This window comes from Emys orbicularis, chromosome 9, assembly GCF_028017835.1.
Source record: "Emys orbicularis isolate rEmyOrb1 chromosome 9, rEmyOrb1.hap1, whole genome shotgun sequence".
NCBI lineage: Eukaryota > Metazoa > Chordata > Testudines > Emydidae > Emys > Emys orbicularis.
The window spans coordinates 26,754,769-26,780,392 of NC_088691.1; the positions used below are offsets into that span (position 1 = coordinate 26,754,769).

Genomic DNA, 25,624 nt, shown 5'->3' on the forward strand with positions numbered 1-25,624 from the left:
CCCAGTGACTAGGTCTCACATCAAAATATTTTCCCAATACCCAAACGTCTCCCCAGAAGGGCACTACATGTCCTTGAGAATACCATGGGAACTGTGTTCCAGTGGGCCTTAGCAGACTTAACGTTATTGGCAACAAGTAATACCATTTCACACACATATACATAGTCTCATGTGATCTATTGTGATTTTTATTTTGTAAAGAAATAACAGTGTTGGCACAGGACCTCACTAATAAAAGGCCACCTGCAAATCTTTCATGTTGGCTCTGTCTAGTAGGTGTCAAACTTTTCAAGCACTGCTTCAAATAATATTTAAAATGAGATGCCAGCTAATTCAGACCCAACGTTTAGGATCTGCAAAAGTTTTTTCACAAACACTGAAAACAAATTTTTGAAAAAGTAAAGAGACTGCCTGTTAAAGCATAAGTCTCAAGAAATGAGCATGACTAAATAAATCAGATTAATTTAATTGTCCAAATAAAGCAATGAGCAGAAGCTAAACAGATTGCATAAATAGTGAAAATTAATTACAGTACCACATAGATGCTAGAGTGGTCTGTATACATCTTAGATTTATTACATAGTTAATACATGTTTGCTTGGTTGGTTTTTTAAAGTCAAGAAATTCAAAATTAGGGATAAAAACAAGAGTAATTTAAATGTACTTCAAATGTTCCAACCAAGAAATACTCGTTTGAGTTCACCCATCAACAATAACTCCGTCCTTTCACTGCCACTTGTCCTCCAGTTCCCTGTAGAACAACCCCACTAAGTGCTACATTAATTCTTTCATGTTGAGCATATGAATTCATAGATTAAGGCTAGATGAGGCAATTATGATAACCTAGTTTGATCTTTTGAGTAACACAGGCCATAGAATTTCATCCAGTAATTTTTTCACCAAGCCCTTAACTTCAGGTGGAACAAGAACCTAGCTTTTACAGATATCCAATCTTGATTTAAAGAATGATAGTATGTTATTTATCTCTGCTTTGTCTTGAGTAAAGTTATGCTGAGAAGGATGAAGGAAAAAAATCTGTCACCTTTGCATCCAGATAGCTGTGACAAAGTTTAACTCCAGTCTGTATTTGTAATGTGGGGATTCTGACCTATTGGGAGGCTAAATGAAGTATCCAGCTCTTTGAGTAGTGGGGGACACGGACTGGGTCTTGCATGGATCATGTGTGTATGGGAATAAGCAGGATGTGGTCTCTGGGCTGTAACAGGGGTGAGATGGTGGGGAAAATGATGTCTGCAGTCCTTAATTAGAAGCAGGGAAACCACAATTTACATTCAGATATGTAGAGTTTCTCTTAGGTAGCTGGAATCTGGCTGAAAAAATCAAAAGGCCAAATTTGCTAAGGGGTCATAGATACCTGGTATTGGTACCTCAAATAAATATTTCCAGATTTTCTAGATATTTCTGATTTTCCAATGTGTTTCCTCTGTTCCCAATAATTATCATGTTCTAATATAAATTAATGCTCTATTTATAACTAATTCAGAGATTGTTAGAGCTTTTTATTTTTTGGAAAAAGCGTCTTATAAACTTTGACATGTGAAAATTTTATGTAGATGAAATTGCTATATTTGAGGCAGAGAAAAAACTGGGGGTTCCTGTCTTGCTTTGGGACTCTACAGAACACCCTGCCAATTCCTACTGAGGCGTCCTGACTTCTGAACATCTTAAATCTAGTATAACCTGCCAGCAGAGTTTATGACCTCTAGAGTTTACAGGTTCAAAAACCCCACACCTGCCCAAGCCATGGAACAACTAGAAACTTAAAAAAAGAAAAGAAAAAAGAAAAAAGGTCAAAAATCAGTCCCCAGTGAGAACAAACGAAGAAATTCAGAATTAATACAGAGCAGGCTATTTTGAGATAGGAAACATTTCACAAACTGCAATACATTCCCAGTTTTTCAAACATCAGTCAGATCTCAGACACCCTGTTGTATCACCCCAATCTTAAAATATTTCTCCTGTGCCAGAGGACCACACATGAGAAGTTTTAGGCAGATTGGTTTATTTATGGCAAAATTAGAGGGGGTATTAAAATCAGGCTTTTAACAGTAGCCTAGTTACAATTTTAGTTCTGAAGAGACCACCATCTCTCCATAACACTAATCTGTTCAAAGCTAGTACGTTTTTACTAAATCTTTGGAAATAATTCAGAATGATACCCAAGTGATTTTTTCTACACCCTGTCTTGTATAAAGTTTGGCTTCTAGCCAAAAAGGCACCACAAGTTGAATTGACAGACACTGAAAATATTCTTTAGGGCTTACCCAACAAGTATGTGCAGTCAAACATTTTCTATATTTACAACCGGGAAAAATACCATATAATTTAAGCCCGTGTTCTCAGGCTGGGAGACCTCAGTGTTAGGAAAAAAGGATAAAGTTAACTCCAGAGACAGAATATAAGATTATTTACAAAAGAGACTACACTGCTTTATATTAAAAAAAAAAAAAAAAAAAAAAAAAAAAAAAAAAAAAATGGAGATATCCTATCTCCTAGAACTGGAAGGGACCTTGAAAGGTCATCGAGTCCAGCCCCCTGCTTTCACTAGCAGGACCAAGTACTGATTTTGCCCCAGATCCCTAAGTGGCCCCCTCAAGTATTGAACTCAAAACCACTGAGCTATCCCTCCCTTGCGTTCCTGCAAGTACATTCTTGCAGGAACGCTGCTGTTTAACCTGTTCTCATCCTCCCTTAATACCCAAATAAGCAGCAGATAGCACTACCTTAAATCACTGTGGCAATCTGCAAGATGCTCCTGTGCAGAATTACTTTCCACGTGACAGTACCAGAAGCTATATGAAACACATGCTGGCCATAATTTGAGAGTTTTACTGCTGCTGCAGTCATATAGGAAGTGCTACTGCTCAGAAGCATATCCAAGATAGTGATTATAAACGTTCTTTTGTTGGAGGCTTTTAAACAAATTGCAGAGTATCTGGAGACGCAGAAACTCATCAACACCACAGAGAAACATTTGTTGTTGCTTTTTAACGGTTCTTCCAAAAACAGTTTCCCCAGGTAATATACAGAAAGAAGAATTGTGTTACAAATCCTTTCATGGGCCATGTTCCAGACTTTGTACCAGCATAAAAGTTGTGTTGGAATCTTTCTGGAAAGAATTATGTTTAAAAGCTGTTTTGGTTAACTTGATTTCCCTGTAGTGTAGACAGGACCAGAAAAACAAAATATCAGCAGTGGCTTTGGTACTAGGAAGACTCCCTTGCATTTATAATATGCCCTTGACATTTTTTGAGCACTCCAATCCAAGGAAATTAATTTGCAATCATATGGATTCAAAGGGGAATCTTTTTACTGAAGCAATTTATAATCCTCTGGGGGGGGGGGGGGTTAAGTAAATAATATATAGAGCTAGATAATATTGCTTTTGACCAGTAGATTTCAAACTGATTTACAATGGAAGTATCATCAGATGGGGAAACTGAGGCATGGGTGCAAGCTGATGCTGGAAGCTTATTAGTTTTTTTTAGTTAGATTTAGGTGGTCAGTTGACTGACCATACCTTTGCCACATCAAGGGTCATCCCCAAATATTTTAACTACATGGTTAATTTACTTAGTATCAGGCCCAAATATACAACTTATATAATACAAACATCTATTATATTGCCATTTGGGCATGCACAGTGTATCAGGTTTTTTTACACTTAACTCCCTCTGCATTCTGAGCATTAAAGGGACTTAGGCATTCAATGCTGAATGTCACAATGCCTAGAAAAAAAATCAAAACAAACAAACAAACAAAAAACCCCCTCAGAAACAACACTGATCCACAAAGCCCAACTTAGGCCCCGCATACAATAAATTGGGAGAGACAGGTGCCCCCAGACTGGAATTCTCGAAGTTAGCGTGCTAGATGGGGAGTCGCCTAAGTTAGTCAATAGGAGATGTCCACCAGAGGGGTGCATGCTCAGCCCAGTCACTTTTCTGGAACACAGGCTGCCTGGAGGCATATAGCTCTGCCAGAGATCCAGGAACTGGGGGAAAATAGGAGCCCGGCCACCTAAATTGCATGCAGGACCCAAAACAAAACAGCTGGGGGCAGAGAAAGGATTTGAACACAGAACTGCCAAGTGAATACCCTAACCATTAGGCTATGGAGTATTCTGATGTGGCTTCTCTGATGTGGAACAACTTCAATGGAAGAGTGACACTTTATTAAACAATGGAATACTTAGATATTATTTGGGCCAGAGAACAAGTTAGAATGACTATAATCTAGTGGTTAGAGCAGTCATCTGAGAGATGGCAGATCCCTGTTCAAATCCCTTCTCCCTCTCAGGAGGAGAAGAAACTTGAACTAGGGGTCTCCCACATCCTAGGTGAGTACCTTATCCACTAGGCTAAAGATTATATGGGAGCACCTCCTCTGTCCCCTGCCTCCAGCTGTTTTGTATGACTGACTGAGGGGGTCCAATCTGCTAGGCATGCTCAGAGGCTGCCTACCAGATCAGACCCTGCACAAAACTTGGGCAGCCAAATGCCTATCTTTCCCAGTTTATGAATCGCTTGGGGGTTTAGGCAGAAGACAAGTGCCCAGGCGCCTATAGTGAGACTGCAGCCTGGATGCCCAGAGGAAAAAAATTAGGCACCAAGAGACTTTAGGTACTTATAGGGTCAGGAGGCAGCTGAGAGGGCGTTTTGTGGATCGTAGTGGTACTAAAAATGGGATTTAGGTGCTTAACTACCTTTGTGGATCCCATCCGTAGAGCACAATACTATGAAGGAGCCAAGTGGCTTCTGAAATGTGCTATTTCCACTTAGGTCAATGGGAATTAAGGATACTCTACTCCTTGCAGAATTGGGCTCTTAGAGTGTTTAATTCTCCAACTACAAGGAGCAATGGGATTACGATGTTTTCCAGCTACAGGTGGGTTTTTTGGGTTTGTGTGTGTGTTTAAGCAGATGAGTGCACAAGAGTTGGTTTCTTTCCACTTGCTGGGAATACAAGGTGTTTTGGCATCAGCTAACTTGTTCATGTTGCTAATGCTGTCCTGAAGCTATAAAGCATGAATTCTTCAACACTTAGTACATTAAGCTTATTTAACACAATTAAAGATAATTTCTTATGTGAAAATAGGCTAATTACATCTCAAAGCATTGCTCTGGATGTTTAGGGCCTGAAGGAATCCATTTTATTTGTATATTAACACTGTACTTTGAAATCCTACATATAGATCTCTCATTTGTAAATCTGAAAAAATGGCCTTAAGAATTACAGGAAAAACAGACAAAAGTGTCCGAAGATAAGCAAACGCATGACTTGGGCTAGAAAACTGCAGATTTACGTCGCAAAGGCAGAGCCATTGCTGGAGATCAAGGTTAGAGACAGAAAGTGAGAATGAAGAACCCAGAAAATAGGGAACAAAGATTGTGAAAATGTCTGTAAAAGAATTCCACAACAGCTGAAACCATAAACACAGCATTGGCTGAGAACACTTAGAAAACTGTTAGGCTGAATGCTTTGCATTTAAAATTAAAGCAACTCTAGACAGACAAGACAAGATTGTAAGCTCTTTGGGGCAAGGACAGTCTTTTTGTCATGTGTTTCTACAGTGCCTAGCACAAGAGGATCCCAGTTCATGACTGCTACCATAATACAAACAGCACAGCAACGCATCAGACCCTATTCAGTCACCAAAACAGAAGCAGGTTTTTAACCTCCTCAAGAAGCTACAGGTTTCTGTAGCAAAAGCAAAATGTTTGGATGAATCCTGATCCCTTGTGAGATCTCAATAGGAGCTGCATGTGCTCAGAATTTCTGAAGTCCAGGCTACTTACATAGGTAACTAACTTTAAGCACCCATGTTTGAAAAATTTGACCTTAATGGGAAAAACAGAGTGAATTAGTAATTTCTTTCATTAGAAACACACGTAAAACTGAATCCTTTCTAAGGTAATTTGCATTCAGAAGAACCAAGTGCTGCTCACTCAGCAAGCTACCAGCTCTTTCTTCAGTACCTGGGGAAGAGGTAGGGTGACCAGATGTCCCGATTTTATAGGGACAGTCCTGATTTTTGGGTCTTTTTCTTATACAGGCTCCTATTACCCCCCACCCCCTGTCCCGATTTTTCACATTTGCTGTCTGGTCACCCTAGGAAGAGGTAGACTTTTGTCTGAAACGACACAACCCATATATTGCTTATTAAGCCTGGAAACAGTCTCAAGGTAATGAGTATGTCTATTCAGACTAGCCCATTGTACAGAAAAGACATGGAAGTGCTTCTGAGGTGGTTAACTTGAAGACCCAAGTGGAAAGGTACCAAATTCAAGCCCACTAAGTGGCTGATTTAAGTCTACTTTACCTTATGGAGGATATTAATTTGGGTACAGTATTTGAGGATTAAAAAGTTATATAACAAGAAATGTTTGAAAATGCTTTCAGATGAAACTGTGAAATATGTAAACTCAATAAGCTTTGAAATAAGAAGTGAACAAAGAGAAGCAGCAGTCTAATAGGGAACAATGAAACATACAGATCATTAAAAAAATATCATATCCCAGGAAAGGTTCTCTATTAAGAAACTGGTGAGACCAGTCACTTCTTTTCGAACCCAACAAAACAGTAGTAAATACAGGACTTCACAGCGTTAATACAATCAGGAGTTTGTTTTCAGGCCTACATCTGCACTAAAAAAAGCAAAAATTGTTTTCCCGCTAGCTCTGAGTCAGTCTCCTTATGGGAATCAGAAATGAGCTTGGTCTACACTGTCAATTTCTGATTCAGATGCAAACTTTTCCAATATAAGAACTCATTTACAAAGCATGATTTACTTTAGTTTTGTGCTTCAAAATAAAATAAAAAATTACAGGCCTTGCTACAAATTAAGAGAGATCTTAGCGTTTACTGCCTTGCTACACCAAAACAAGGGGAAAACCCCCACCTTTTTACTAAACCTCCAAAGGATATTTAAACTATCATGTCCCAGTCTGATTGCTCAGCAAGTCAGTCTAAGGCTTGCTCTCTACACACACAATAACTCAAAGGAATGATGTTAAAATGACTTAGTTAAACTGGTTCAGCTTTGTTTGTGGATGCTCTCATATCATGTAATCATACCTTTAGTTAAATCAGTGCAACTTTGTGTGAAGGCAAGCCCTAAATCTAACAGCACATAGGACAGGTTTATAAAACATGAAAGCTTTCCCAATTTTGACTGAATATGTCCCACTTGAAACCTCCATTCTTTTCCGCTTTTCCTAAAATCACCAGAAAGGGAAAATGTTCTTGACAATGACTAAGATTAACATTTTGTCACAGTTATTTTTAGTATATGTCACAGACAGGTCGTGGAAAATAAACAAAAATTCACAGAAGCCTACAACCTGCTTGTGTACTTTTACTAAAAAATAACGGGGGGGGGGGGGGGGAAGGAGGAGAAGGGACGGGGGACAAATGAAGTCCGAGCCCCATGGGGGTGGTGAGGTGGGGGGAATGAGAGCCAGACTCCTGCTGGGGGTGGGGTAGGGAAGGTTGACACCGTGGATGACAGCTCCAAGGCCCCTGCCACCCACATTGGCTGAGAGCCCCGGGGCCAGCAGCTCGGAGCTCTGGGGTTCCCGCTAGCTGACAGCTCCGGTCCCAGCTGAAGATGTCACGGAGGTCTCTGAAAGTCATGGAATCCACGACTTCTGTGACCTTCATGAAATTTTATCCTTAACAATGACTGATTTTTGTTTGTTTCTCTTTCCACTTTGGTAAAGATTGAGTGCTAGGAATCAAGAGTGTTGTGCAGAAAAATTGGGGTTGCTATAGTTCAAACCTAATGTTTAATAGGTTAGTTATATAAAATCTTAAATCTTGTATTTTAAGATACCTACGCCTGAAATGGCAAAAGTATTACCATTTGTTGTTGTACCCATACCAGAAAGTTCATTTTCATAGATGTTCCATGTTTTAACAATTTCCATGGCTGGAGAAACCTTTTAGATAACAATGGCCATGTACAACCATTTAAGACTATCAATGGGAAGAAAGGAAAGAATTAGTAACATATAAATAAACAGATTTGAACACACACTTTTGTACTTTTTTTATCCACTCTACTTAATATTTAGAATCTCTGGGTGGTTAAAAAAAGTTTTAATACCTTTATATCCTTAAGTCTTTGTAAATATTAAATACTACCTGATTCCTGTTCTTCCAAATACCTATAGTATCACAGTCCTTCAGTAATCCTAATTAGAGCAACACATTTACAGTACAGATTAACTAAGTAGCTGACTTCGCTTAAACCTCCACAAGGCAGAGCCAAATAAACCAACCCTTTTTATAGTGCTATCAGTGTTGAAGATATTTACTGTAGGGCATTAAATAGCAGTAGATGTAAATAAAGTAACACAATGATTATACATAACAGTCAGCTTAACAAATGTCTTTCGCCTGACAAAGTAATAACTACCTAGTCCAAGGACAGTATATCAAGGCATGGCTACCAAAGAGTTCTTGGCATACAAAAATCTCTTTTGTGGGTGTTTCAAGACGGCCCTCTCCCTACACAACCAACTGTTCATTTTATGGGAGAAATTAACTATTCTCCATAACTGAAGTACCTCTTCCCAGGTGTTTGCTTTTTATTTAGTCTTCCAGTTTCCTGCAACCTACCACTCTCTTCCTCCATGAGCCAACTTGTGTTCTTTCTCCAGTTCCATCTACTGCTTTGGAAGATAATGAAACAAATTATACTGATTGGGAAGATTCAAATGAGCAGAGTAGCAGCCCTTTACAAAGATCAAAATGGCACGTCACAAAGTATGAAATGTGGCTTTAACAAACAGCATGTAGTAGCTGTGATACGTTATTGAAAGATGAGAGTTCACTGTATGAAAGAAAAAGTGTGTGTCTGGAACTGGGGAGAGGAGGGAAATCATACAACTGTACTAGCCAAGAGAATAAAATGCATGACTGTAAGCCGTTTGCAGCCAACACTATATACCAAATAGAAGTGCTTGAAAACATACCGAAGGGCACAGTGTTTACATAAGGACATATAAGTCTATGGCTTTTTGGTGGATGTTAATTTGTAGAGCACTTCTACAAATGTCTTTTTCTCCCATCATTATCCATTTTTGTGCTTATAACAATTAGAACAACAGTTAATTAGATTCAGACCCCAAAGCAATCATTAGATGACAGATTAAAGACATACTCCTTTCAACTTTCCAGGAAGAGTTAAGAAGTTACACAGTATATATCTATACATCAGAAAGCTCTTTTGCATTTCACAAGAACTTTTTATGCTGCAGTCACTTATTTTCCACCCATTAAAAAAAACAAATTACTCTAGCTCAGTGTTTTTCAACCACTGTTCCGCGGCACACTAGTGTGCCGCGAGATGTTGCCTGGTGTGCCGTGGGAAAAAAATATTGCGCACTGAATAAAGTATTTTATAATTTTTCATATTTCTGTTTACTTACTATTTCATAATAAAGTAATTATAAAATACTTTTTGTGTTTATTTGATTCCTATTCAAGAGAATTACTTTATATATAGTCAATATAGGCACAGAGTTAAATTTTTTAACATTTTCTAATGGTGGTGTGCCTCGTGATTTTTTTCATGAAACAAGTGTGCCTTTGCCCAAAAAAAGGTTGAAAAACACTGCTCTAGCTCACTGGTTCCCAAACTGTGGCCCATGCAGCTTATCCTCATCTCAAACTAAATTAAGAGAGACAGAAAAATCTCTAAATACTTTTCTAATACTGTAGATTTTTCATGAAACAATTATAATTTCTACAGGGATCTTATGGAGTTATAAATAAGAGAAAGGAATCCATGAGAATCTGTAGCTTTCATAGTTTGGACTGTTTTAATAAAGAAACCCTGCTGTAGGTAGAAACAAACTGGACATAAAACAGAATTCAGTTTACTCAGATTCATCTTTATTTTTAAACCGGATTGGAACCTTCAATCTCAAAGCTATTTAGAAATACATTGTTTTTTTTTTAAATCTGAATTGTCATCTAGTTATTTATTTGATCAGTATATTATTACTGATTAGGACTAAATATTTCCTTGCTGTGTGTCAGCACAGCTTCTGCTTTAGGCAGGTAAATAGTTTCTGCTATATATTTTAACTTGTTTTTTGTATCCAAATGCCACTTATGCAAGTCTCCAGTACGATAACACCACGTAGCAAAGAAAATGTGTGAACCTAATGCCAACATAAACAAGATAAGTCCGCACTGCTCCTAATTAAATAGTTGATATCTATTGTGTGTCACTCACAATGCTGATTTTAGAAACTGTTTTAATAGATTTTTTTCACTTATTAACTATTGAATCAATGTTTACATAGAAACATTTAATGCCCTTTTCTTTCATCTTCTCCATCTATCAGTGTTTAATTGTGTGTATTTTTCCATATACTCACTGGCTCATAACTTATCCAAGTTTCTTCCAAATAAGAAATATCCAAGTCCCAAATGTAAAAATTTTTGACACTCATTTACATTCTTTCACTTTAAAATGTTACTAAAGAACTGTAAAAAGAAAACTGTCAGCTCCGTATGATCAGGAAGACTAAGATTCACAGAACAGGGCATAAGTCTAGGAGGGTTCTATTTCCGATTACCATTAATCCACCGTTGACTTGTTCTTGTGCCTATTGATTTTAACAGTGCAAACTCAACTGGGCAACTCACAATTATAATGTACTTCAGTTTTTCCTTAGGTAAAATTAAGATGAAAGTAGCCCTCTTTTCTCTGAAGACTTCCTGACATCAAAAAAGGACATGAAACATTGCACACATTTGATAGCACAGGTGAAAGACATCACAGAGCACCCAATGATCAACTCCAATAAGACCAGCAAATAAATTCTAAGGCCAGCCAAATTTGTATGACTCTCAGTACCTAGGCAGTCTTAAGTTTACTCTTGGGGGAATTCTGTGCTACTGCACAAGCACAGAGAGAATGTCCTCCTCAGATTTTACTCTTTCCCTGCAGAATAATTGATTTACACACCCCTTCTGAGCAGTGGTCCTGAGCAGGCACGTCAAGAGCAGCCAAGGGAGACATAAATCACCTTCTCGGGAGGGCGGGGCTGGACATGTGTGCGAGACTTTGTCCCTCTCACTCGCTATCAAGTTGCGCTTGGAATGGCAGGGCTGGGGTTGTCCCACCCTGTGGTTCCTACCCTGCACGGGCTCAAGCTGCTAGTCCTGGCTGGGCTGGAGTGGGGACGGGGCTTGCTCTTCCCCTGCATGGGCTGCCCCCGGGCCGGGTCATACCCACCCCCAGGAACCTCCCTTGGCTGCAGAAAGCGCCGCATACACACACATCCTGCTTCCTGCCGCCCTCACGCCCCAGCCACGGGAGGAGGGAATCACTGTGTGGGGAGCTGTCCTCCCCATCTGCCCAATCTCCATACATCCAGACCTTCCCCCCCTCCCAATCAATCAACTCCCACCCCCCTACATCTGGAGCTTTACCCTTGCACTCAAACCCCCCACCCCACCCAGCCGCACCGACTGTACAGTGACGGGCTGGAGCTCAAGCTCTAGGGCCCTGCACAGTGGGAAGGTCCCAAAGCTCTGTCTCTAGTCTGAGCCCAGAAGTCTGCACAGCAATGAAACAGCCCCACACCCTGAGCCCCGAATCAGCTAGCACAGGCCAGACACATTTTCTTCTTTGTTGTGTAGACATACCCTTAAAAGCTTTTGTGCTTGGCATAATGGAAATATTAACATTGCCATGTGCTCTGTGGAGCCATATAGATGTACTAATACGCCTAGTGAATGTGTGTGTGTCAAACCACATTTCCTGAATCTTTTCTGTTATCTGTATTGTTACAGACATACTTGCAGATTGGTAATTTATTTCAAAATACTTAAGTAACTGAAAATGACACGATTATATTGTGTTATTTTGACAAATAAAATATGCAGAATTTTTAATTTTTTGGCACGGAATTCCCTCGGGAGTATAAGTTATATTTAGTGTGTACAGAATGACACACAACAACCTTGTGTATTTTTATATATATACACAACATACAAGTAATAGCAGTGTCCATCTTAAGAGCTCAATTATGAAGCTAATAGAGTTTCAGTATTATGTAAGTATTAAAAAATAACTTGCACGTTATGAAGATGTGCTAGTACACAATGTATTCTTTGGAAATTAAGGCCCCAGTCATTAAAGATGCTGTCCGATTATAAAAAAACTGGAAAAGATTAAAAATCAATTTATAAAGTTAAGCAAATTTCTTCAAATTTGAATTACCTTGAAAATATTTTTTCTGATAGGGAATGTAAAGAAAAATCAACCATTTATCTATTTGTGTGGCCTAGAAAATGTGTTCTTTGTGCTAACTCAATAGCTACAAACTAAAATCTAACTACAAAAATTGCTCTACTAAAAGCTTTCCAGTAGAAGGTACTGAATTCATTGAAGTTGTTAAAAGCAGACATGTTACATTCAAGATAGGGGAAGAGTGTTCAACGAATGTCAATGGAAACAGTTGCTAATGAAAAAAATATTTTTTCCTTCAGAATATTACAAACAAAAATTAAGTACTATTCTAAAAAGTTGACAGTGCCCTTTCAGAAGTATCTACAAGTCTAACCAAGTCATTTTAAATTTAAAACTATCATCTAACTCAGGTTAGTCTACAAAACAAGAAACTGCTTCTTACTTGGAATAAAATAAAGTGATGGATCTGGCACCAAGTTCCAACCTCCAAAGAGTGTGTATGTTAAAAGATTAAAACGTCCTTGCCCTTATGTATATGATGAGAGCCAAAGCACTTCAAGGTCTTTGCAAATGCTAGATTACGAATATGATCGTCTAAAGAAAGTCAATTTTAGTCAGATATACTGATTAAGATCCAGGTCTAAATATTGTAAAAATGAATCCTCAGAAAACGGAGGCAGTTTCCATATCAATCAAGAGACACAGAACAATAGTAGATTTACATTAAGACTGGAAATAGACTAAGGGCTCCGAGCCAGTGGTCTGTCTATGCTGGTCGATACACAGAAAGGATTGTGTTAGCACCACGGAAAGAATAAATTATCGCTGCTTTTACAATAAGCTCTTCAAGAATGTAATAAAGAGTTCAGTGTGTGCTCCTCACTCAGGAATCCAAAACTTTTCAGTTAAGGTCTGGCTTGCAGTAAAGATAACAGCTGAAAACTAACCATCTTGACCTGGGCAAACTTAATCAGAATTTGCCTTATGTTGCACACTAGAAAGCAGGTGAAAGGAAAAATCTGATGTTATTTTGCTGGTATTTTGTAACAATTACATTATATTTTCTAATAGCAATAATTTGATTCAGAGACCTGGCATGGTTATTCATAATAATTTGAAATTTAGTGATAGGTTGACTTGTAATTAAAATAAAGATTATTTCCTTCTTTAGTCTCTAAGACTACATCACAACCTTATTAATATGAGGACACACCTGCTTTCAGAGGCATATTTTTAAGTCTCCCTTAGTTACAGGGAATTAATTATTTATGTCACAGAAAAGTATTCCCAGAACTTTTCATACCCAGTGTATTTTTTGTAGTTGACTTTAAGTTTTCAAAGTTCATGAATCACAGGGTCACTAAATAATGGTTGTATTAGAGCTAGGGTTCCAGTTTTCTGAACTTAAAACAAATGCATATTTTTGTTTCGATACAATATACTTCATACAGAAGAATCCCAAAATATTTTTCAAACAATGCATATACAGACAACAATATACTATAGGAACACACAGTACAACTCAAATGCAGTAACTGTACAAAATTGGTGGGAGTTGCAGGTGGGGGAAAAAAGAGCATTGCCAAGGCCAATGGGACAAACTATCTTATGAAAAGGGCACTGGAATTTTTACTGTCTACACAGTGCAGACAGGATTTTGGTTTTAAAGGTCTCATCAAAACTTTTCCAAAAAATAAATAAAGATTGGTATTAGTATTGACAGACCCACACACAGTCAACAGAATACAAAATGTTACCCCCTCCAAAAACAACAACAAAACCCCAAACCACTTTAAAAATGTCCCACCAAAATATTCTGCTTGACTTTGTTGCAAAGCTGGTTTCAACTTAACCTCAAAGAAGGACATAGTGTGTGATCAAGGACTGTGGCAGGAAACACATTTGTGTAGACAGAGTTATCTTTATTCTCTCTAAAAAAAAGTATGCACATTATGAGTTACTGTTCCAAATAATTCCAACAGTCAATTCTTTGAAAATATTGATAGGTATAATGCTTTAGTACAATTGCTGAGCATGACAAGAAATAAGCTATTCTAATATTACTTTAAAGATGAAAACTACTTGAAATATGCATAATATCTACAGATATACTGGAAGTTATAATTATTCAAATTCATTGCCAAGGTACTGCCTAACTGCAGCCCAGGCCAAGTTTCTGAAAAAGAAAATCTTGTTGCAACAATCCTGAACCTACAAGTGAGTGATCTACTTGTAATAGCTTGTTCCAAGAAACTTTAAGATGGTCAATACAAGGGATCTTTTCATAGAATCTTGTAATTAAAAATTGCAGGTTAAAATACAATGGAAAATTTTCACTACACTTTCCCCCAACCCTACTGGAAGGACAGAACTGGTGGGAGACCTTTCAACTCTGCATTATGAAATATCAGACTAACGTGACCCAATCTAATGACAAGAGATCACAATGAAATGCAAGGATCCCACAGACTGCAAGACTTGGGACACAGTGAGGCAAAGTCTTGGAAAGGAAGAGAGCATACCAGCTAGCTATTTTTCCAACAGGCACAAAAACTCATAGATTATAATTTTAGGTCTCAAGAAATGCAACCATTTTTCCTGTTATTCATTTTTATCCCTTTTCACACACATCCTTTCTGCCTTTTACTTGAGGAGTTCGGAAGGCAGGGATAAGGAATTTTTTTTTTTTCTGATAAAGGCACTGGACAGCATATAAACTACGACTATTTTGTTGATTTTAGTACATAAATCCAAAGATATTTTATTGGTTTAAAATACAGAAAGGATGGTCCAATGATTAGGGGACTACTCTGGAACTCAGGAAACCTGGATTCAATTCCATGCTCCACCACCGACTTAACGCATGATCTTGGACCAATATCTGTGTGCCTCATGCCCCTCACATCTGTAAAATAGGGATAACAGCACTTCGCTACCTCACAGAGTATTGCATGGACAAATACATTAGAAGATTGTGAGGAACTCTGATATTGCAGACTTATATAAATACCTAAGATATACACGAGCTCGTAGTTCTACTGTAAATTCAGTTGTTTTCTGTGTCAATGTTAATACTTAGGCTTTGGGCAAAACTTGCAATGACTTCTGATATCAGCAAAATCTAAATGCCGTAGAAAGAAAAGGATTTTAAAACACAAAGAAACTAGCTGGAAATTGGAAAATTCTAGTTCTTTTTAAAAATACAACATACATTAAGAGATAGGAGTCTCAACAGCAAGCTTAAAAACAAAAGATTAACCTATCTTCAGTGTTAAACCCATCCAGGAATAAGAAGTCAGCTCGCAGACAAAGAATAGTTATAAAGAGGAAATAAATTCTGAGTCTGAGCTAAATACACCTGCCAGCTATGTACCACCCAGGGGCTAGTTGAAAAGATTATAGCTGTACTCAATTCATAAAGTGCCTGCTGCAAAAGGTTGGGAAGGAAAGTTGCCATACTGCATACTGTGAGACAGGGGTCCCTGGAGGCCTCCCCATCCCAAGCACCAGCACTACACACTAAAGTAACAGCAACAGCCTTTTGTTAGAAGCCAAGAATAGGATCACACTGGAAAGCAGTCACAGTAGGATACCCACCGTCACGGCTGCCCCTAGCTGGAGGGGTACCAGGCAGGAGTAAAACAGGTCGCTACTAGCCATAGATCAGATGGCAGGACCGACCTACCCACCTCCCACCCAGAGGAGAGAGGTTGAGGGAGGTGTTCAGTCTCTATTTGCTGATCACTCCAGTCAAGGGGAACAAGTAGAAGGCTACGTGGCATTTGCAGGCAGCAGCGCCGGCTGCCGGGGAGGAGGGAAGAGAGGGACTCCAGACCCTGAACCCCCCCCCCCACACACACACAAATAAACGGAAAGTATTGGGGATTCGCTGGAGATAGCCCGAAGGGGAGGCAACAGGAAGGCTGGCTATGTTCCAGCTGGCTCCGTATGGCACACACTGGGGAAGAGATGGGGGTGAGCTCATGGGAGTAAACTCTCATCTCAAAAGGGGGAACCTTACTATGGTCTCAGTCCAGCACCCCATCTGCCTGCCCCACGGAAAAGGGGGAGGAGTCTGATATCCGCACCGGGACAGAAATGTCAGTAACCGCTCCCCCCGTGCGCTCCCTACCCTCCTGCCCCCCTATCTCCCGCGGTACACGCCCGATCCCCCACCCCATCCCGGTGCCCTCTGCATCCTTCTGCCCCCATTCCCGCACGGTGCGCTCCCTGCCCCCTTCTGCCCCCACTGTGCGCTTCCTGCCCCCATTTCCGCCCCCTTCTGTCCCCATTCCCCCACGGTGCGCTTCCTGCCCCCTTCTGTCCCCATTCCCCCACGGTGCGCTCCCTGCCCCCTTCTGCCCCCACTGTGCGCTTCCCGCCCCCTTCTGCCCCCATTCCCGCACGGTGCGCTCCCTGCCCCCTTCTGCCCCCACTGTGCGCTTCCTGCCCCCATTCCCGCCCCCTTCTGCCCCCATTCCCCCACGGTGCGCTCCCTGCCCCCTTCTGCCCCCACTGTGCGCTTCCTGCCCCCATTCCCGCCCCCTTCTGCCCCCATTCCCGCACGGTGCGCTCCCTGCCCCCTTCTGCCCCCATGGTGCGCTTCCTGCCCCCATTCCCGCCCCCTTCTGCCCCCATTCCCGCACGGTGCGCTCCCTGCCCCCTTCTGCCCCCATGGTGCGCTTCCTGCCCCCATTCCCGCCCCCTTCTGCCCCCATTCCCGCACGGTGCGCTCCCTGTCCCTCCACCCGCTTCTGCCCCCACTCCCCCACGCTGCGCTTCCTGCCCTCATTGCCGCCCCCTTCTGCCTCCATTCCCCCACCTCCCGCGCTGCGCCCCCTGCACCCTACGAGCCTCCCAGTAAGCGCCCCACCCCAACAGGCCCCATGGCGCCCCCCAGCTCCTGGCACCGCACGCCCCGCCCCGGCTGGGGAGCGCCCGCTCTGCCCCAGCCGCCCGGGTTTACGCAGTGCCCGGCAGGGAGTCCGTCCGGCAGGGGTAACACCACTCACCGAGCGGGGCGCGACACGAGCGTAACCGCTGCCCAACCTCAGCGCTGCCAAGCGCCCCAGACGCCGCCAGACGGCTCCGCCATGATGGAATGCGGGCACTGCGCGTGCGCAGCTAGTACAGGCGGCTCCAGGCGTGATAACCAGAAAGAGGGGCGGCCGGGCGGGACAACCAATGTAATGAGATCAGCATCCCAGTTTAAGCCGTTCAATCCGGCAAAAAGGACTCGGGAGGGGGACATTCCAAATGAGAACAATTTCTGGTACCCATTAGTTCAAATAGGATTATAATAAAAAAAAACCCTGAGATTATAATGGGAAGGTAGATGAAAGTATAATCAGAGACTGTGATTATACATAATTATAAATTCAGAGGCATATTATTACAAAACTAAAAGCAACACTAAAATAAGATTACTGAAGGATAGAGGAAGAAGTGGGTCTATAATAAGACCCAGTTGACATATTGTTATTCATTATTTGTATAGCTACCACAGTGCAGTAGGCATAGGGTTGCCAACTTTCTACTCACAAAACTGAGCACCCTTGCCCCCGCCGCCCAACCCCTCCTCCAAGGCCCTGCCCCCGCTCACTCTCCCCCCCCCCCCCCGTCGCTCGTTCTCCCCACCCTCACACGCTCATTTTCAGCTGGCTGGCTCGAGGAGTGGGGGTGTAGGAGGGGGTGAGGGCTCTGGCTTGGGCCAGGGATGAGGGATTTGGGGTGCATAGACTGGGCTGGGGGGTGGAACCGAGGGGTTTGGAGTATAGGAGGGGGCTCTGGGCTGAGGCAGGGGGTTGAGGTGTGGGAGGAGGTACAGGCTCTGGGCTGGGGGTGCGGGTTCCAGGGTGGGCCCAGAAATGAGGGGTTCAGGGTGTGGGAAGGAGCTCCAGGCTTGGGCAGGGGGTTGGTGGCCAGGAAGGGGTAAGGGGTGCAGGCTCCAGGCAGCTCTTACCTCAAGCAGCTCTCGGAAGCAGCGGCATGTTCCCCCTCTGGCTTCTATGCGAAGGCACTGCCAGGCGGCTCTGCGCATGGCCCCATCTGCGGGTGCCGCCCCTGCAGCTCCCATTGGCCATGGTTCCCAGCCAATGGGAGCTGTGGGGGCAGCGCTTGGAGCCGGGGCAGCATGCGGAGCCCCCTGGCTGTCCCTACACGTAGGAGCCAGAGATGGGACATGCAGGCTGCTTCCCGGGAGTCGAGTGCCGCAGAGGCTAGCAGGGAGCCTGCCAGCCCTGCTGCATGGCGGCGCCAACTGGACAGTCAATGGCCCAGTCAGCAGTGCTGAGTGGAGCCGCTAGGATCCACACCCGGTCGAAAACCGGACACCTGGTCACCCTAAGTAGGCACTTTATAGACAAATGAAGGCAGGATGCCAGCCCCAAAGAATATACAAAGGAAGCACCAGAGATTATTCTGCAAACTGCTTTGTAAGCGTGGGCCCCTATGCCCATGTGGAGCCCAATATGTGGTTAAAATTGGCCCCCGATGTGAGTCTTTCCATGTGGAGTTGTTTAGGACATAGTGGTCTAAAGCCCAATTCTGCAAATACTCAGTGGGAGTCTAGCCTTAAAGACTATGAATCCATGAGTAGTCCTGTTGAACTCTACTATACAGGTGCTTAGGTAGGCGTACTGTAGCAGCAATAGATGAATAAGACTGCAGTTCCTAAGAAGGCAAGGGAGCTCGAGTATAGTCTCTGTTTAATACAATGGGGAGAAAGTGAAGAGTATGAAAATTGGAGCTGACCTTGACAACATGTAATTTAACCACCTATCTTTGACAACTTGCTCACCTGAGGAAAGAAAACACTTTCCTTTTGTCACTTACCTGACAGGCCAATTTACAGTTCTCTTCATTCTTTACTACTCTTGTGAGATGTTTGACTTTTTATTAGGACTAGTTAACCCCTGAGCGACAGAGAACATATCAGTTCTTTTCTGCCTGTCACAGATGATCAAGATGATGAACAGGGATGGGATTCAGTATATTTTATCTTCTCCACCACTTACGTGGATATGTGGGTTCCATAGAGCACATAAAAAAGTCAAAAGAGTTTAACATTGTAAAGCTCCCTAACAGGAATAAGTATTATTATTATTACCTAAAAGGACTCATTAGTATTACATTCATTTTACAATTGGGTAAACTGAGGCAAAGAGAAGTGCTATGACTTGTCCAAGTCACACAGTAAGACAGTGAGGAAGTTATTAATAGAACCCAGGTATTCTGACTTCCACACCCATGTTCTAATCATACTCACTCCCATCCTCATTCAGTGGGAGCTTCGATGAAGCCCACCAGCGATTTGTCCCCAGTATTGTCATGTCAGGAAAAATTATACAGGAAGTTCTCTTCTGAAAGAGTCATTTTTGGAAGGAAAATATTCAGCATCTCATCCACTCCATAAACATTGCAGCAATGATTTTTGCTCTCTACTACTTACTTCCACTTGACAACTCACACTTCCAAATCATAGACACTTTCAAGGTACATTTTGTGCAGCAGTGATTAGAGGCATATGCAAAAAATAAAATATGTAGGTGAAGTTCTATCTGCTATTCCATTGTACATGAGACAAGATTCTATGCAAATCTGCACACATATCCTGATTTTTCCCCTTGTAACTTGAATATCCATAGATAGTTGTGAAGTCTATTATGTATAAGCAGCACTTAACAGGTGAATTCATGTGGTTTCCACTATATTAAGCTTAGATCAACGATCGCTGTTTTAATGAATAAGGAAAATTGTTCCTGTGTGTTAGAAACCCCTGTACAGAGGGACTCTCACTACTGGCTGAAGTGATTAGCTTGATATACTAAGCTATCAAAACTAAAATATGCTACCCTAGCTAGGTGCCTTTCAAACAGCCAGTCAGGGTGAAGGAAGATCAGGGTTGGTCTTATTGTTTGCTGAATCTGTAAGTAACTAATTAATTATTTAAACATGCAGAGTCCACCAGAAAAAACAGCATTATAAATAATTCTAGTCATATTGGTCCTTTGAATAATAATTAATAACTTTCCACTTAAAACTGCATTTAAAAACGGTTAACGTTGTGATAGAAAGCGATGAAAGAATGGACACAATATCCTGTAAATTTATGCATGATGGGGCACATTTGGAAAGTTGTTAAAGCGTTACCCTTTTCTCTCTGTGTGTTTGCATATACATAAGTAGGTGCTGAAAGACTTCAGTAGAAGTTTGGGGTGAATTTGTGACTTCCCTTTAATTTATTTATGCTATTTTTTATTCCTTAACACAATTGAGAAACTGCAGCTGCTGCAGAATGAAGCTGCCTGCATGTTAAAAGGGTGATTCTTGCAAGGAACACATTACTTAAGGAACACTTTGTGATCTTTGTCGGCCTTCCTATTTATTTTGGGTTGTAATTTAAGATGCTGGTTCCTTAGAACCAGCATACCTACAGAACTACTTATCTCCCTGTGGGGTAGACTTGGATGGCCTTGGCCTTGGCCTCTAGTGACCCATAGCACATTCTACATGGGGAAGAAATGGGGAAAAATTTGCCTCTTGATAGAGTGATTTGGGAGAAATCTCATACAGCGCTCTCCTCCCACTTACACCTTCTCCATGGGTTTGACTCTCTCTCTCTAAATGAATGGCCTGATCCTGAGAGGTGCTAAGCACTGGCTGTTCCTGTTTTTGTCAGCTGGAGTAGCCATGTTCAGCACCTCTCACTATCATACCATTTAAAAGGTACTTACATTTATATTTATATTAAAATAGATTAAAATATAAATTTAAAGGATTTGGAGGGAAAGTAGCTACTATTGAATGTTGAATCATATCTTAGGTAGAAATTGTTTATTTCACTGGCAATCCTAATATCCAGAAGAGCAGCCATAAATCTATACCAAATTTAAGCCCTTTCATATACTTCAGAAAGATAAGCTTACATGATGTGTTTGTTGATTAGGAACAAAAGACTGGTTAATCCTTTCACCTTTGAGAGAATTCCTGGAATCTTCAGCACTCAGTCTCAGGAATCTTATTACTCCACAGGCTCTAACTCATCTACAGTGAAGCATATCTGCTGCCCTAAGGATTTAATTTTCTTTAGTGAAAGATATCCCCTTAATTTTTAGGAGACTCTCTGAAAAAGGTACATCAAGATATTTTAAAATTTGAGATTGTTAATGAGAAAAATGTATTGTATAAAATAAATTTTGCAATTTCAAGCAAGAACCTATAGTACTTTATTTTGAATGCACAGTAAGTATTTCCCCAAAATCTAACTTTTTAATTATTACCTGCTTGACATTAAAAGGGATGGCTAGTGGTGGTGTGTCTTATTCCTCATCATGGGCATAAAAGCTATGATATGCAGAGTACGAAAGTTCTCTAGAGGTGAATACTTGACATTCTTTGCACTGAAAGCCCCATGGTCTCGGAGCTCTGCCGTGATTAGGAAAAGGAATTGGATCCTCTTGTAGATAATAAGCCTATCCTTTAGATAGCCTATCCTCTTGTAGATAATAAGCCTATCCTATAATAAGCCTTTTCCCTTTTTGTTGTTGGGTTAAATAATTTTTTGTCTTAATTTACCTCCTTAAATGTATTTTATGTGGGTTATAGCATAGCAAGGTCTTCCCTGGTAATTCAAACTCTAGCAAACAACATTACTCACAGAAAAGCTTACAAAAATCACTGCCATTTGCTTGTGAGCCTTAGGATGAAAGGCCTAAAAACCTGCCAACATTCCACAAGCTCCAGACTTCCTCTAAAATTCAAATTGCTTCAAGTATGAGAGCTAACAGAGCTATTCCTAAACTGCAGAAATTAAATGACTGTATATTTGCTGCCTAGACTCTTATACACAAATTGTTAAGGGGTAATGGGAAAGGGAGAAAAAGACAAGTTTTCAGCAGAGTTTGGAAATGATACCGAGAGTCAGTGAGGCTGAGTCATACAGGAAGTCTGTTCCAGATGGCAAGAGCTGCACAGAAGCAAAGTTTGGCACCAACAGTGGCTTGTCTGCATGGAGGGACGGAGAGGAGGCCGGTGCTAGATATGAGGTAGATGGGACAAGAATCATAAGATAGTTTGGAAAAGTATATGGCAGGTTTTGAAAACAAGGAAGGAGAACTGGATTTTGAAATTAATGAGCAGCCAGTGGAGTTGTGTGAGGACAGGACCGATGAACATGAGAAGGCAGGCAACACCAGTCTATGCCTGCTGGAATCTGAAGGGCTGGAATTTAGGGAAATTATAACCTAAGAAACTGCTTTTTAGTCAAGGTGAGAGGAGATGAAGATATGCATAAGAATCTGAGGGTTACTGACTTGCTGTATTTGAGTATCAAAGACATAGATTACTGGAGCAGGAGCATCTCTTTTATCTGGGTTGAGCACCTCCACTCCAATAGTTCTCTCACTTCTCCATCCATAAGCCATGCAACCCTTCCTAGTGCCAGTACTTGGCTCTTATGTCCTTCATAGTTTTGCTGATACTGTACCCTGATGCCTAGTGTAATTGGAATTCTTCCATGGCATATTTCTAAAGCTTCCAAGGCACCATGGGAGTATTTCAGATGCACAGAGCATTTTCTGGTACTTCAGAATGAAGGCAGAACCACAGGGGGCACTAAAATGGGTATATTGGATCCAGAAGTGGATCTGTGGATGGGAGGAGAAGTTGAAAAGAGCAGAATTAAGATCAGAACAATGATGGGGGAGGAGAGACATAACTCAGAAAAGATAAAGGAGAAAAAGGAGAAAACAGGAAACAGTGGGAATGGGGAATGAGGGCTTGGGAGAAAAAGGAAGAAAAAGCAAGAGGAGGGTTGGGCCTCTAAAAGGAGGAGGATGGTGGTGGGTGGGAAGTGTGGGTGTTCTTTACAGCTAGTCAAAAATGGAAAAAAGGTTTTGGGGGAAAAAAGTGTCCCCTTTCTTCATCAGCAAATTTTGAAATTTGAAGATATCTTACAAGCTGTAGTATTAATGTTTAATAAAAGACTAAAGGTGCATTAAAAAAACCCCATCAGAACAGAAAGAAGAGCAGGGGGGAAAGGAGTGAAAATAAAATAAAGAAATGGACAAGAAAATGGGAAAAAAGAAAGTGGAATAAGATTTGCATCGAGTAAGTCATTATCGCATGTTGCTTTCTGCATTTCTTACCATTTTCTTGGAAGCCGGAGCACAACTCTACATTTCTGGGAAAGAGAAAAGGGAACAGAAAGGCCTGGCTAGATATTGTGCTGATGGGACTTGATTAAAAACCACTACTTACATTCATTCTAGGGCATAACTAACTGGGTTTGCAGGGTACACATTTCCAAAAAAAATCACTTGTCACGCTGACTGGTATCTTCTTTGAATTTCAAGCCTTAGGAACTGGGCATATGGCACTAACATTTTCCAACACTTGCATAGCTTCACAGTGATGCCAATATTTTAACAAGGATCTCTAACAAAATTCCCCCCTCTCTTGAGTCTGTGATAGAACTTGTGTATCAGAGCTGTGTGCAGTGCACACCTACACAAAAATACTCATTCCTAAACCATCCATAAGAAAGGCAGGAGGCAACACCCCTGGTAAACGCACTTATATTAATCCACACTGTGGATGCTTGGATCCTTAAAATAAACTGAGTGTATATATGGGGTCAGAGCATCAATCACCATTGTTCCATTGATCTCAATGGAGAGAACATGTTTATACCAGCTGAGGCTCTAGCTTAGTGATACAAAAAACAATGTCCATCCTGTGTAAGTTGAAAGGAGCACGAGAGGCTAAAGACCTGGACGAATGCCTAGGAGTTTGCTTCACAGCTAAATTATTTTTGAAACATGCCTACCATTGAGTGCACTCTGATCTATTCCAAAGACAAACAATTTTCTGTTCACATATTAATGGACCCCAGAGGTAAGTCATCTCTACACTATTTAACACTATCCAGGGAGAAAGAGGTGACTGCATCAGAGGCCTAGCAATCATTCCAACTCTTGTCAACGTGGGGGCAGGGACTTGGCCAGTGCGTCACTGTCCAGTAATATAATCTTTAATGAAATGGTCATACGTAAGTACAGTGATCTGAGTTCAGGAACGGACGTATAACATTTGCTACCCTTCCTGGCTCAATGAGCTGTGCTCTTGGTTACATCAGAGTGATGTTACATTCCTGATATGGTTGGCAATTACTTTTATTGATAAGGGAAAAGGAGAAGAATCCTAAGGAGAAGTAATGTAGGCTGTTGTCATCAATATGGGTAGAAAGGTGCAAATGGAGTCAGAAGCATGGCAGGGCGTGTGGGGTGAGGAAGCAGAGGCATAGCTGCCTGACTGCCCCTCTCTGGTAGTGCACAGAAGCCCATCTGCAGCACATTCCTCTGTAAACCAACCATTCAGAGTAGAAATCTGCCTGGAAATGAATGTGCCTAGGAGCAGTGCTAACTCATACTTCCTGCTGTTCCCTAGCACAGGGAGGAGTGCCAGTGGCAGTATGTTTCTTCAGGAACTCATGGTCTAAGGTGGAGTGGGCTACACAGAGTAATACAGAGGTGCAGCCCCTCCAAAGCGTTAGAGCTTCCTTTCACTGAAGATCCCCAGAGTCCTTGAGGGCTGCAGGCACAGTTCCACAGCTCCCAAAGCCCTCTCTTTGATGGAACATTTGCAGAAACTCCACAAGGTTCAGCTTGTAGGATATCCTGGTCCCTCTCTCACTCTTTGGAGGGTTTTCCCCAGGAGTGTCCTATGTGAAGTCCTAAGACAGGACTCTGTGTGAAGTTCTCTTAGTTTAGCTTCCATTTTTGTATAAAGCTACTTATAGAAGGTAAACAGTACATTATTCAATAAAGCTTTCAAGGCAAAATTATAAGAATGTAAGAACTGCCATGCTGGGTTAGACTAATCTAGCCCCATATCCTGTCTTTGACAGTAGCCAGAACCAGAGTTTCAGAGGAAGTGTATAGAACAGGGCAGTTGGAGTGATACACCCCATCTTTCACTCCCAGTTTCTGACAGTCAGAGGTTTAGGGCTGCCCTAAGCATGGGGTTCTGACACTGACCATCTTGGCTAATAGCCAGGGATGGACCTATCCTCCATGAACTTATCTAATTCTTCGTTGAACCCAGTTATCAGTTTGGCCATCACACCATCCCATGGCAATGAGTTCCACAGGTTAATGGTATCTTGTGTGGAAAAAGTACTTCCTTTTGTTTTTGTATCATACCCACTGCCAATTAATTTCAGTGGGTGCCCTTGCTTTTTGTGGGGAAGGGTAAACACTTCTCTATTCACTTTTTCCACACCATTCTTGATTTTATAGACCTTTATCATCTCCCCCTTAGTCATCCCTTTTTTAAATTGAACAGTCCTAATCTTTTTAGGCTTGCCCCATATGGAAGTTGTTCCGTACC

The 25,624-nt window shown here is 41.5% G+C and overlaps 1 protein-coding gene across 1 annotated transcript in view; it reads right to left on the reverse strand.

The window, feature by feature from the left end:
* Positions 1-17,351, reverse strand: part of LOC135883414 (fibronectin type-III domain-containing protein 3A-like) — a 72,596-nt gene extending 55,245 nt beyond the window's left edge. Inside the window, exon 1 of the mRNA XM_065410513.1 lies at positions 17,248-17,351. The gene's annotated coding sequence lies outside the window, so the exon portion shown is untranslated. The remainder of the gene's footprint in view (positions 1-17,247) is intronic.
* Positions 17,352-25,624: the final 8,273 nt, after the last annotated feature.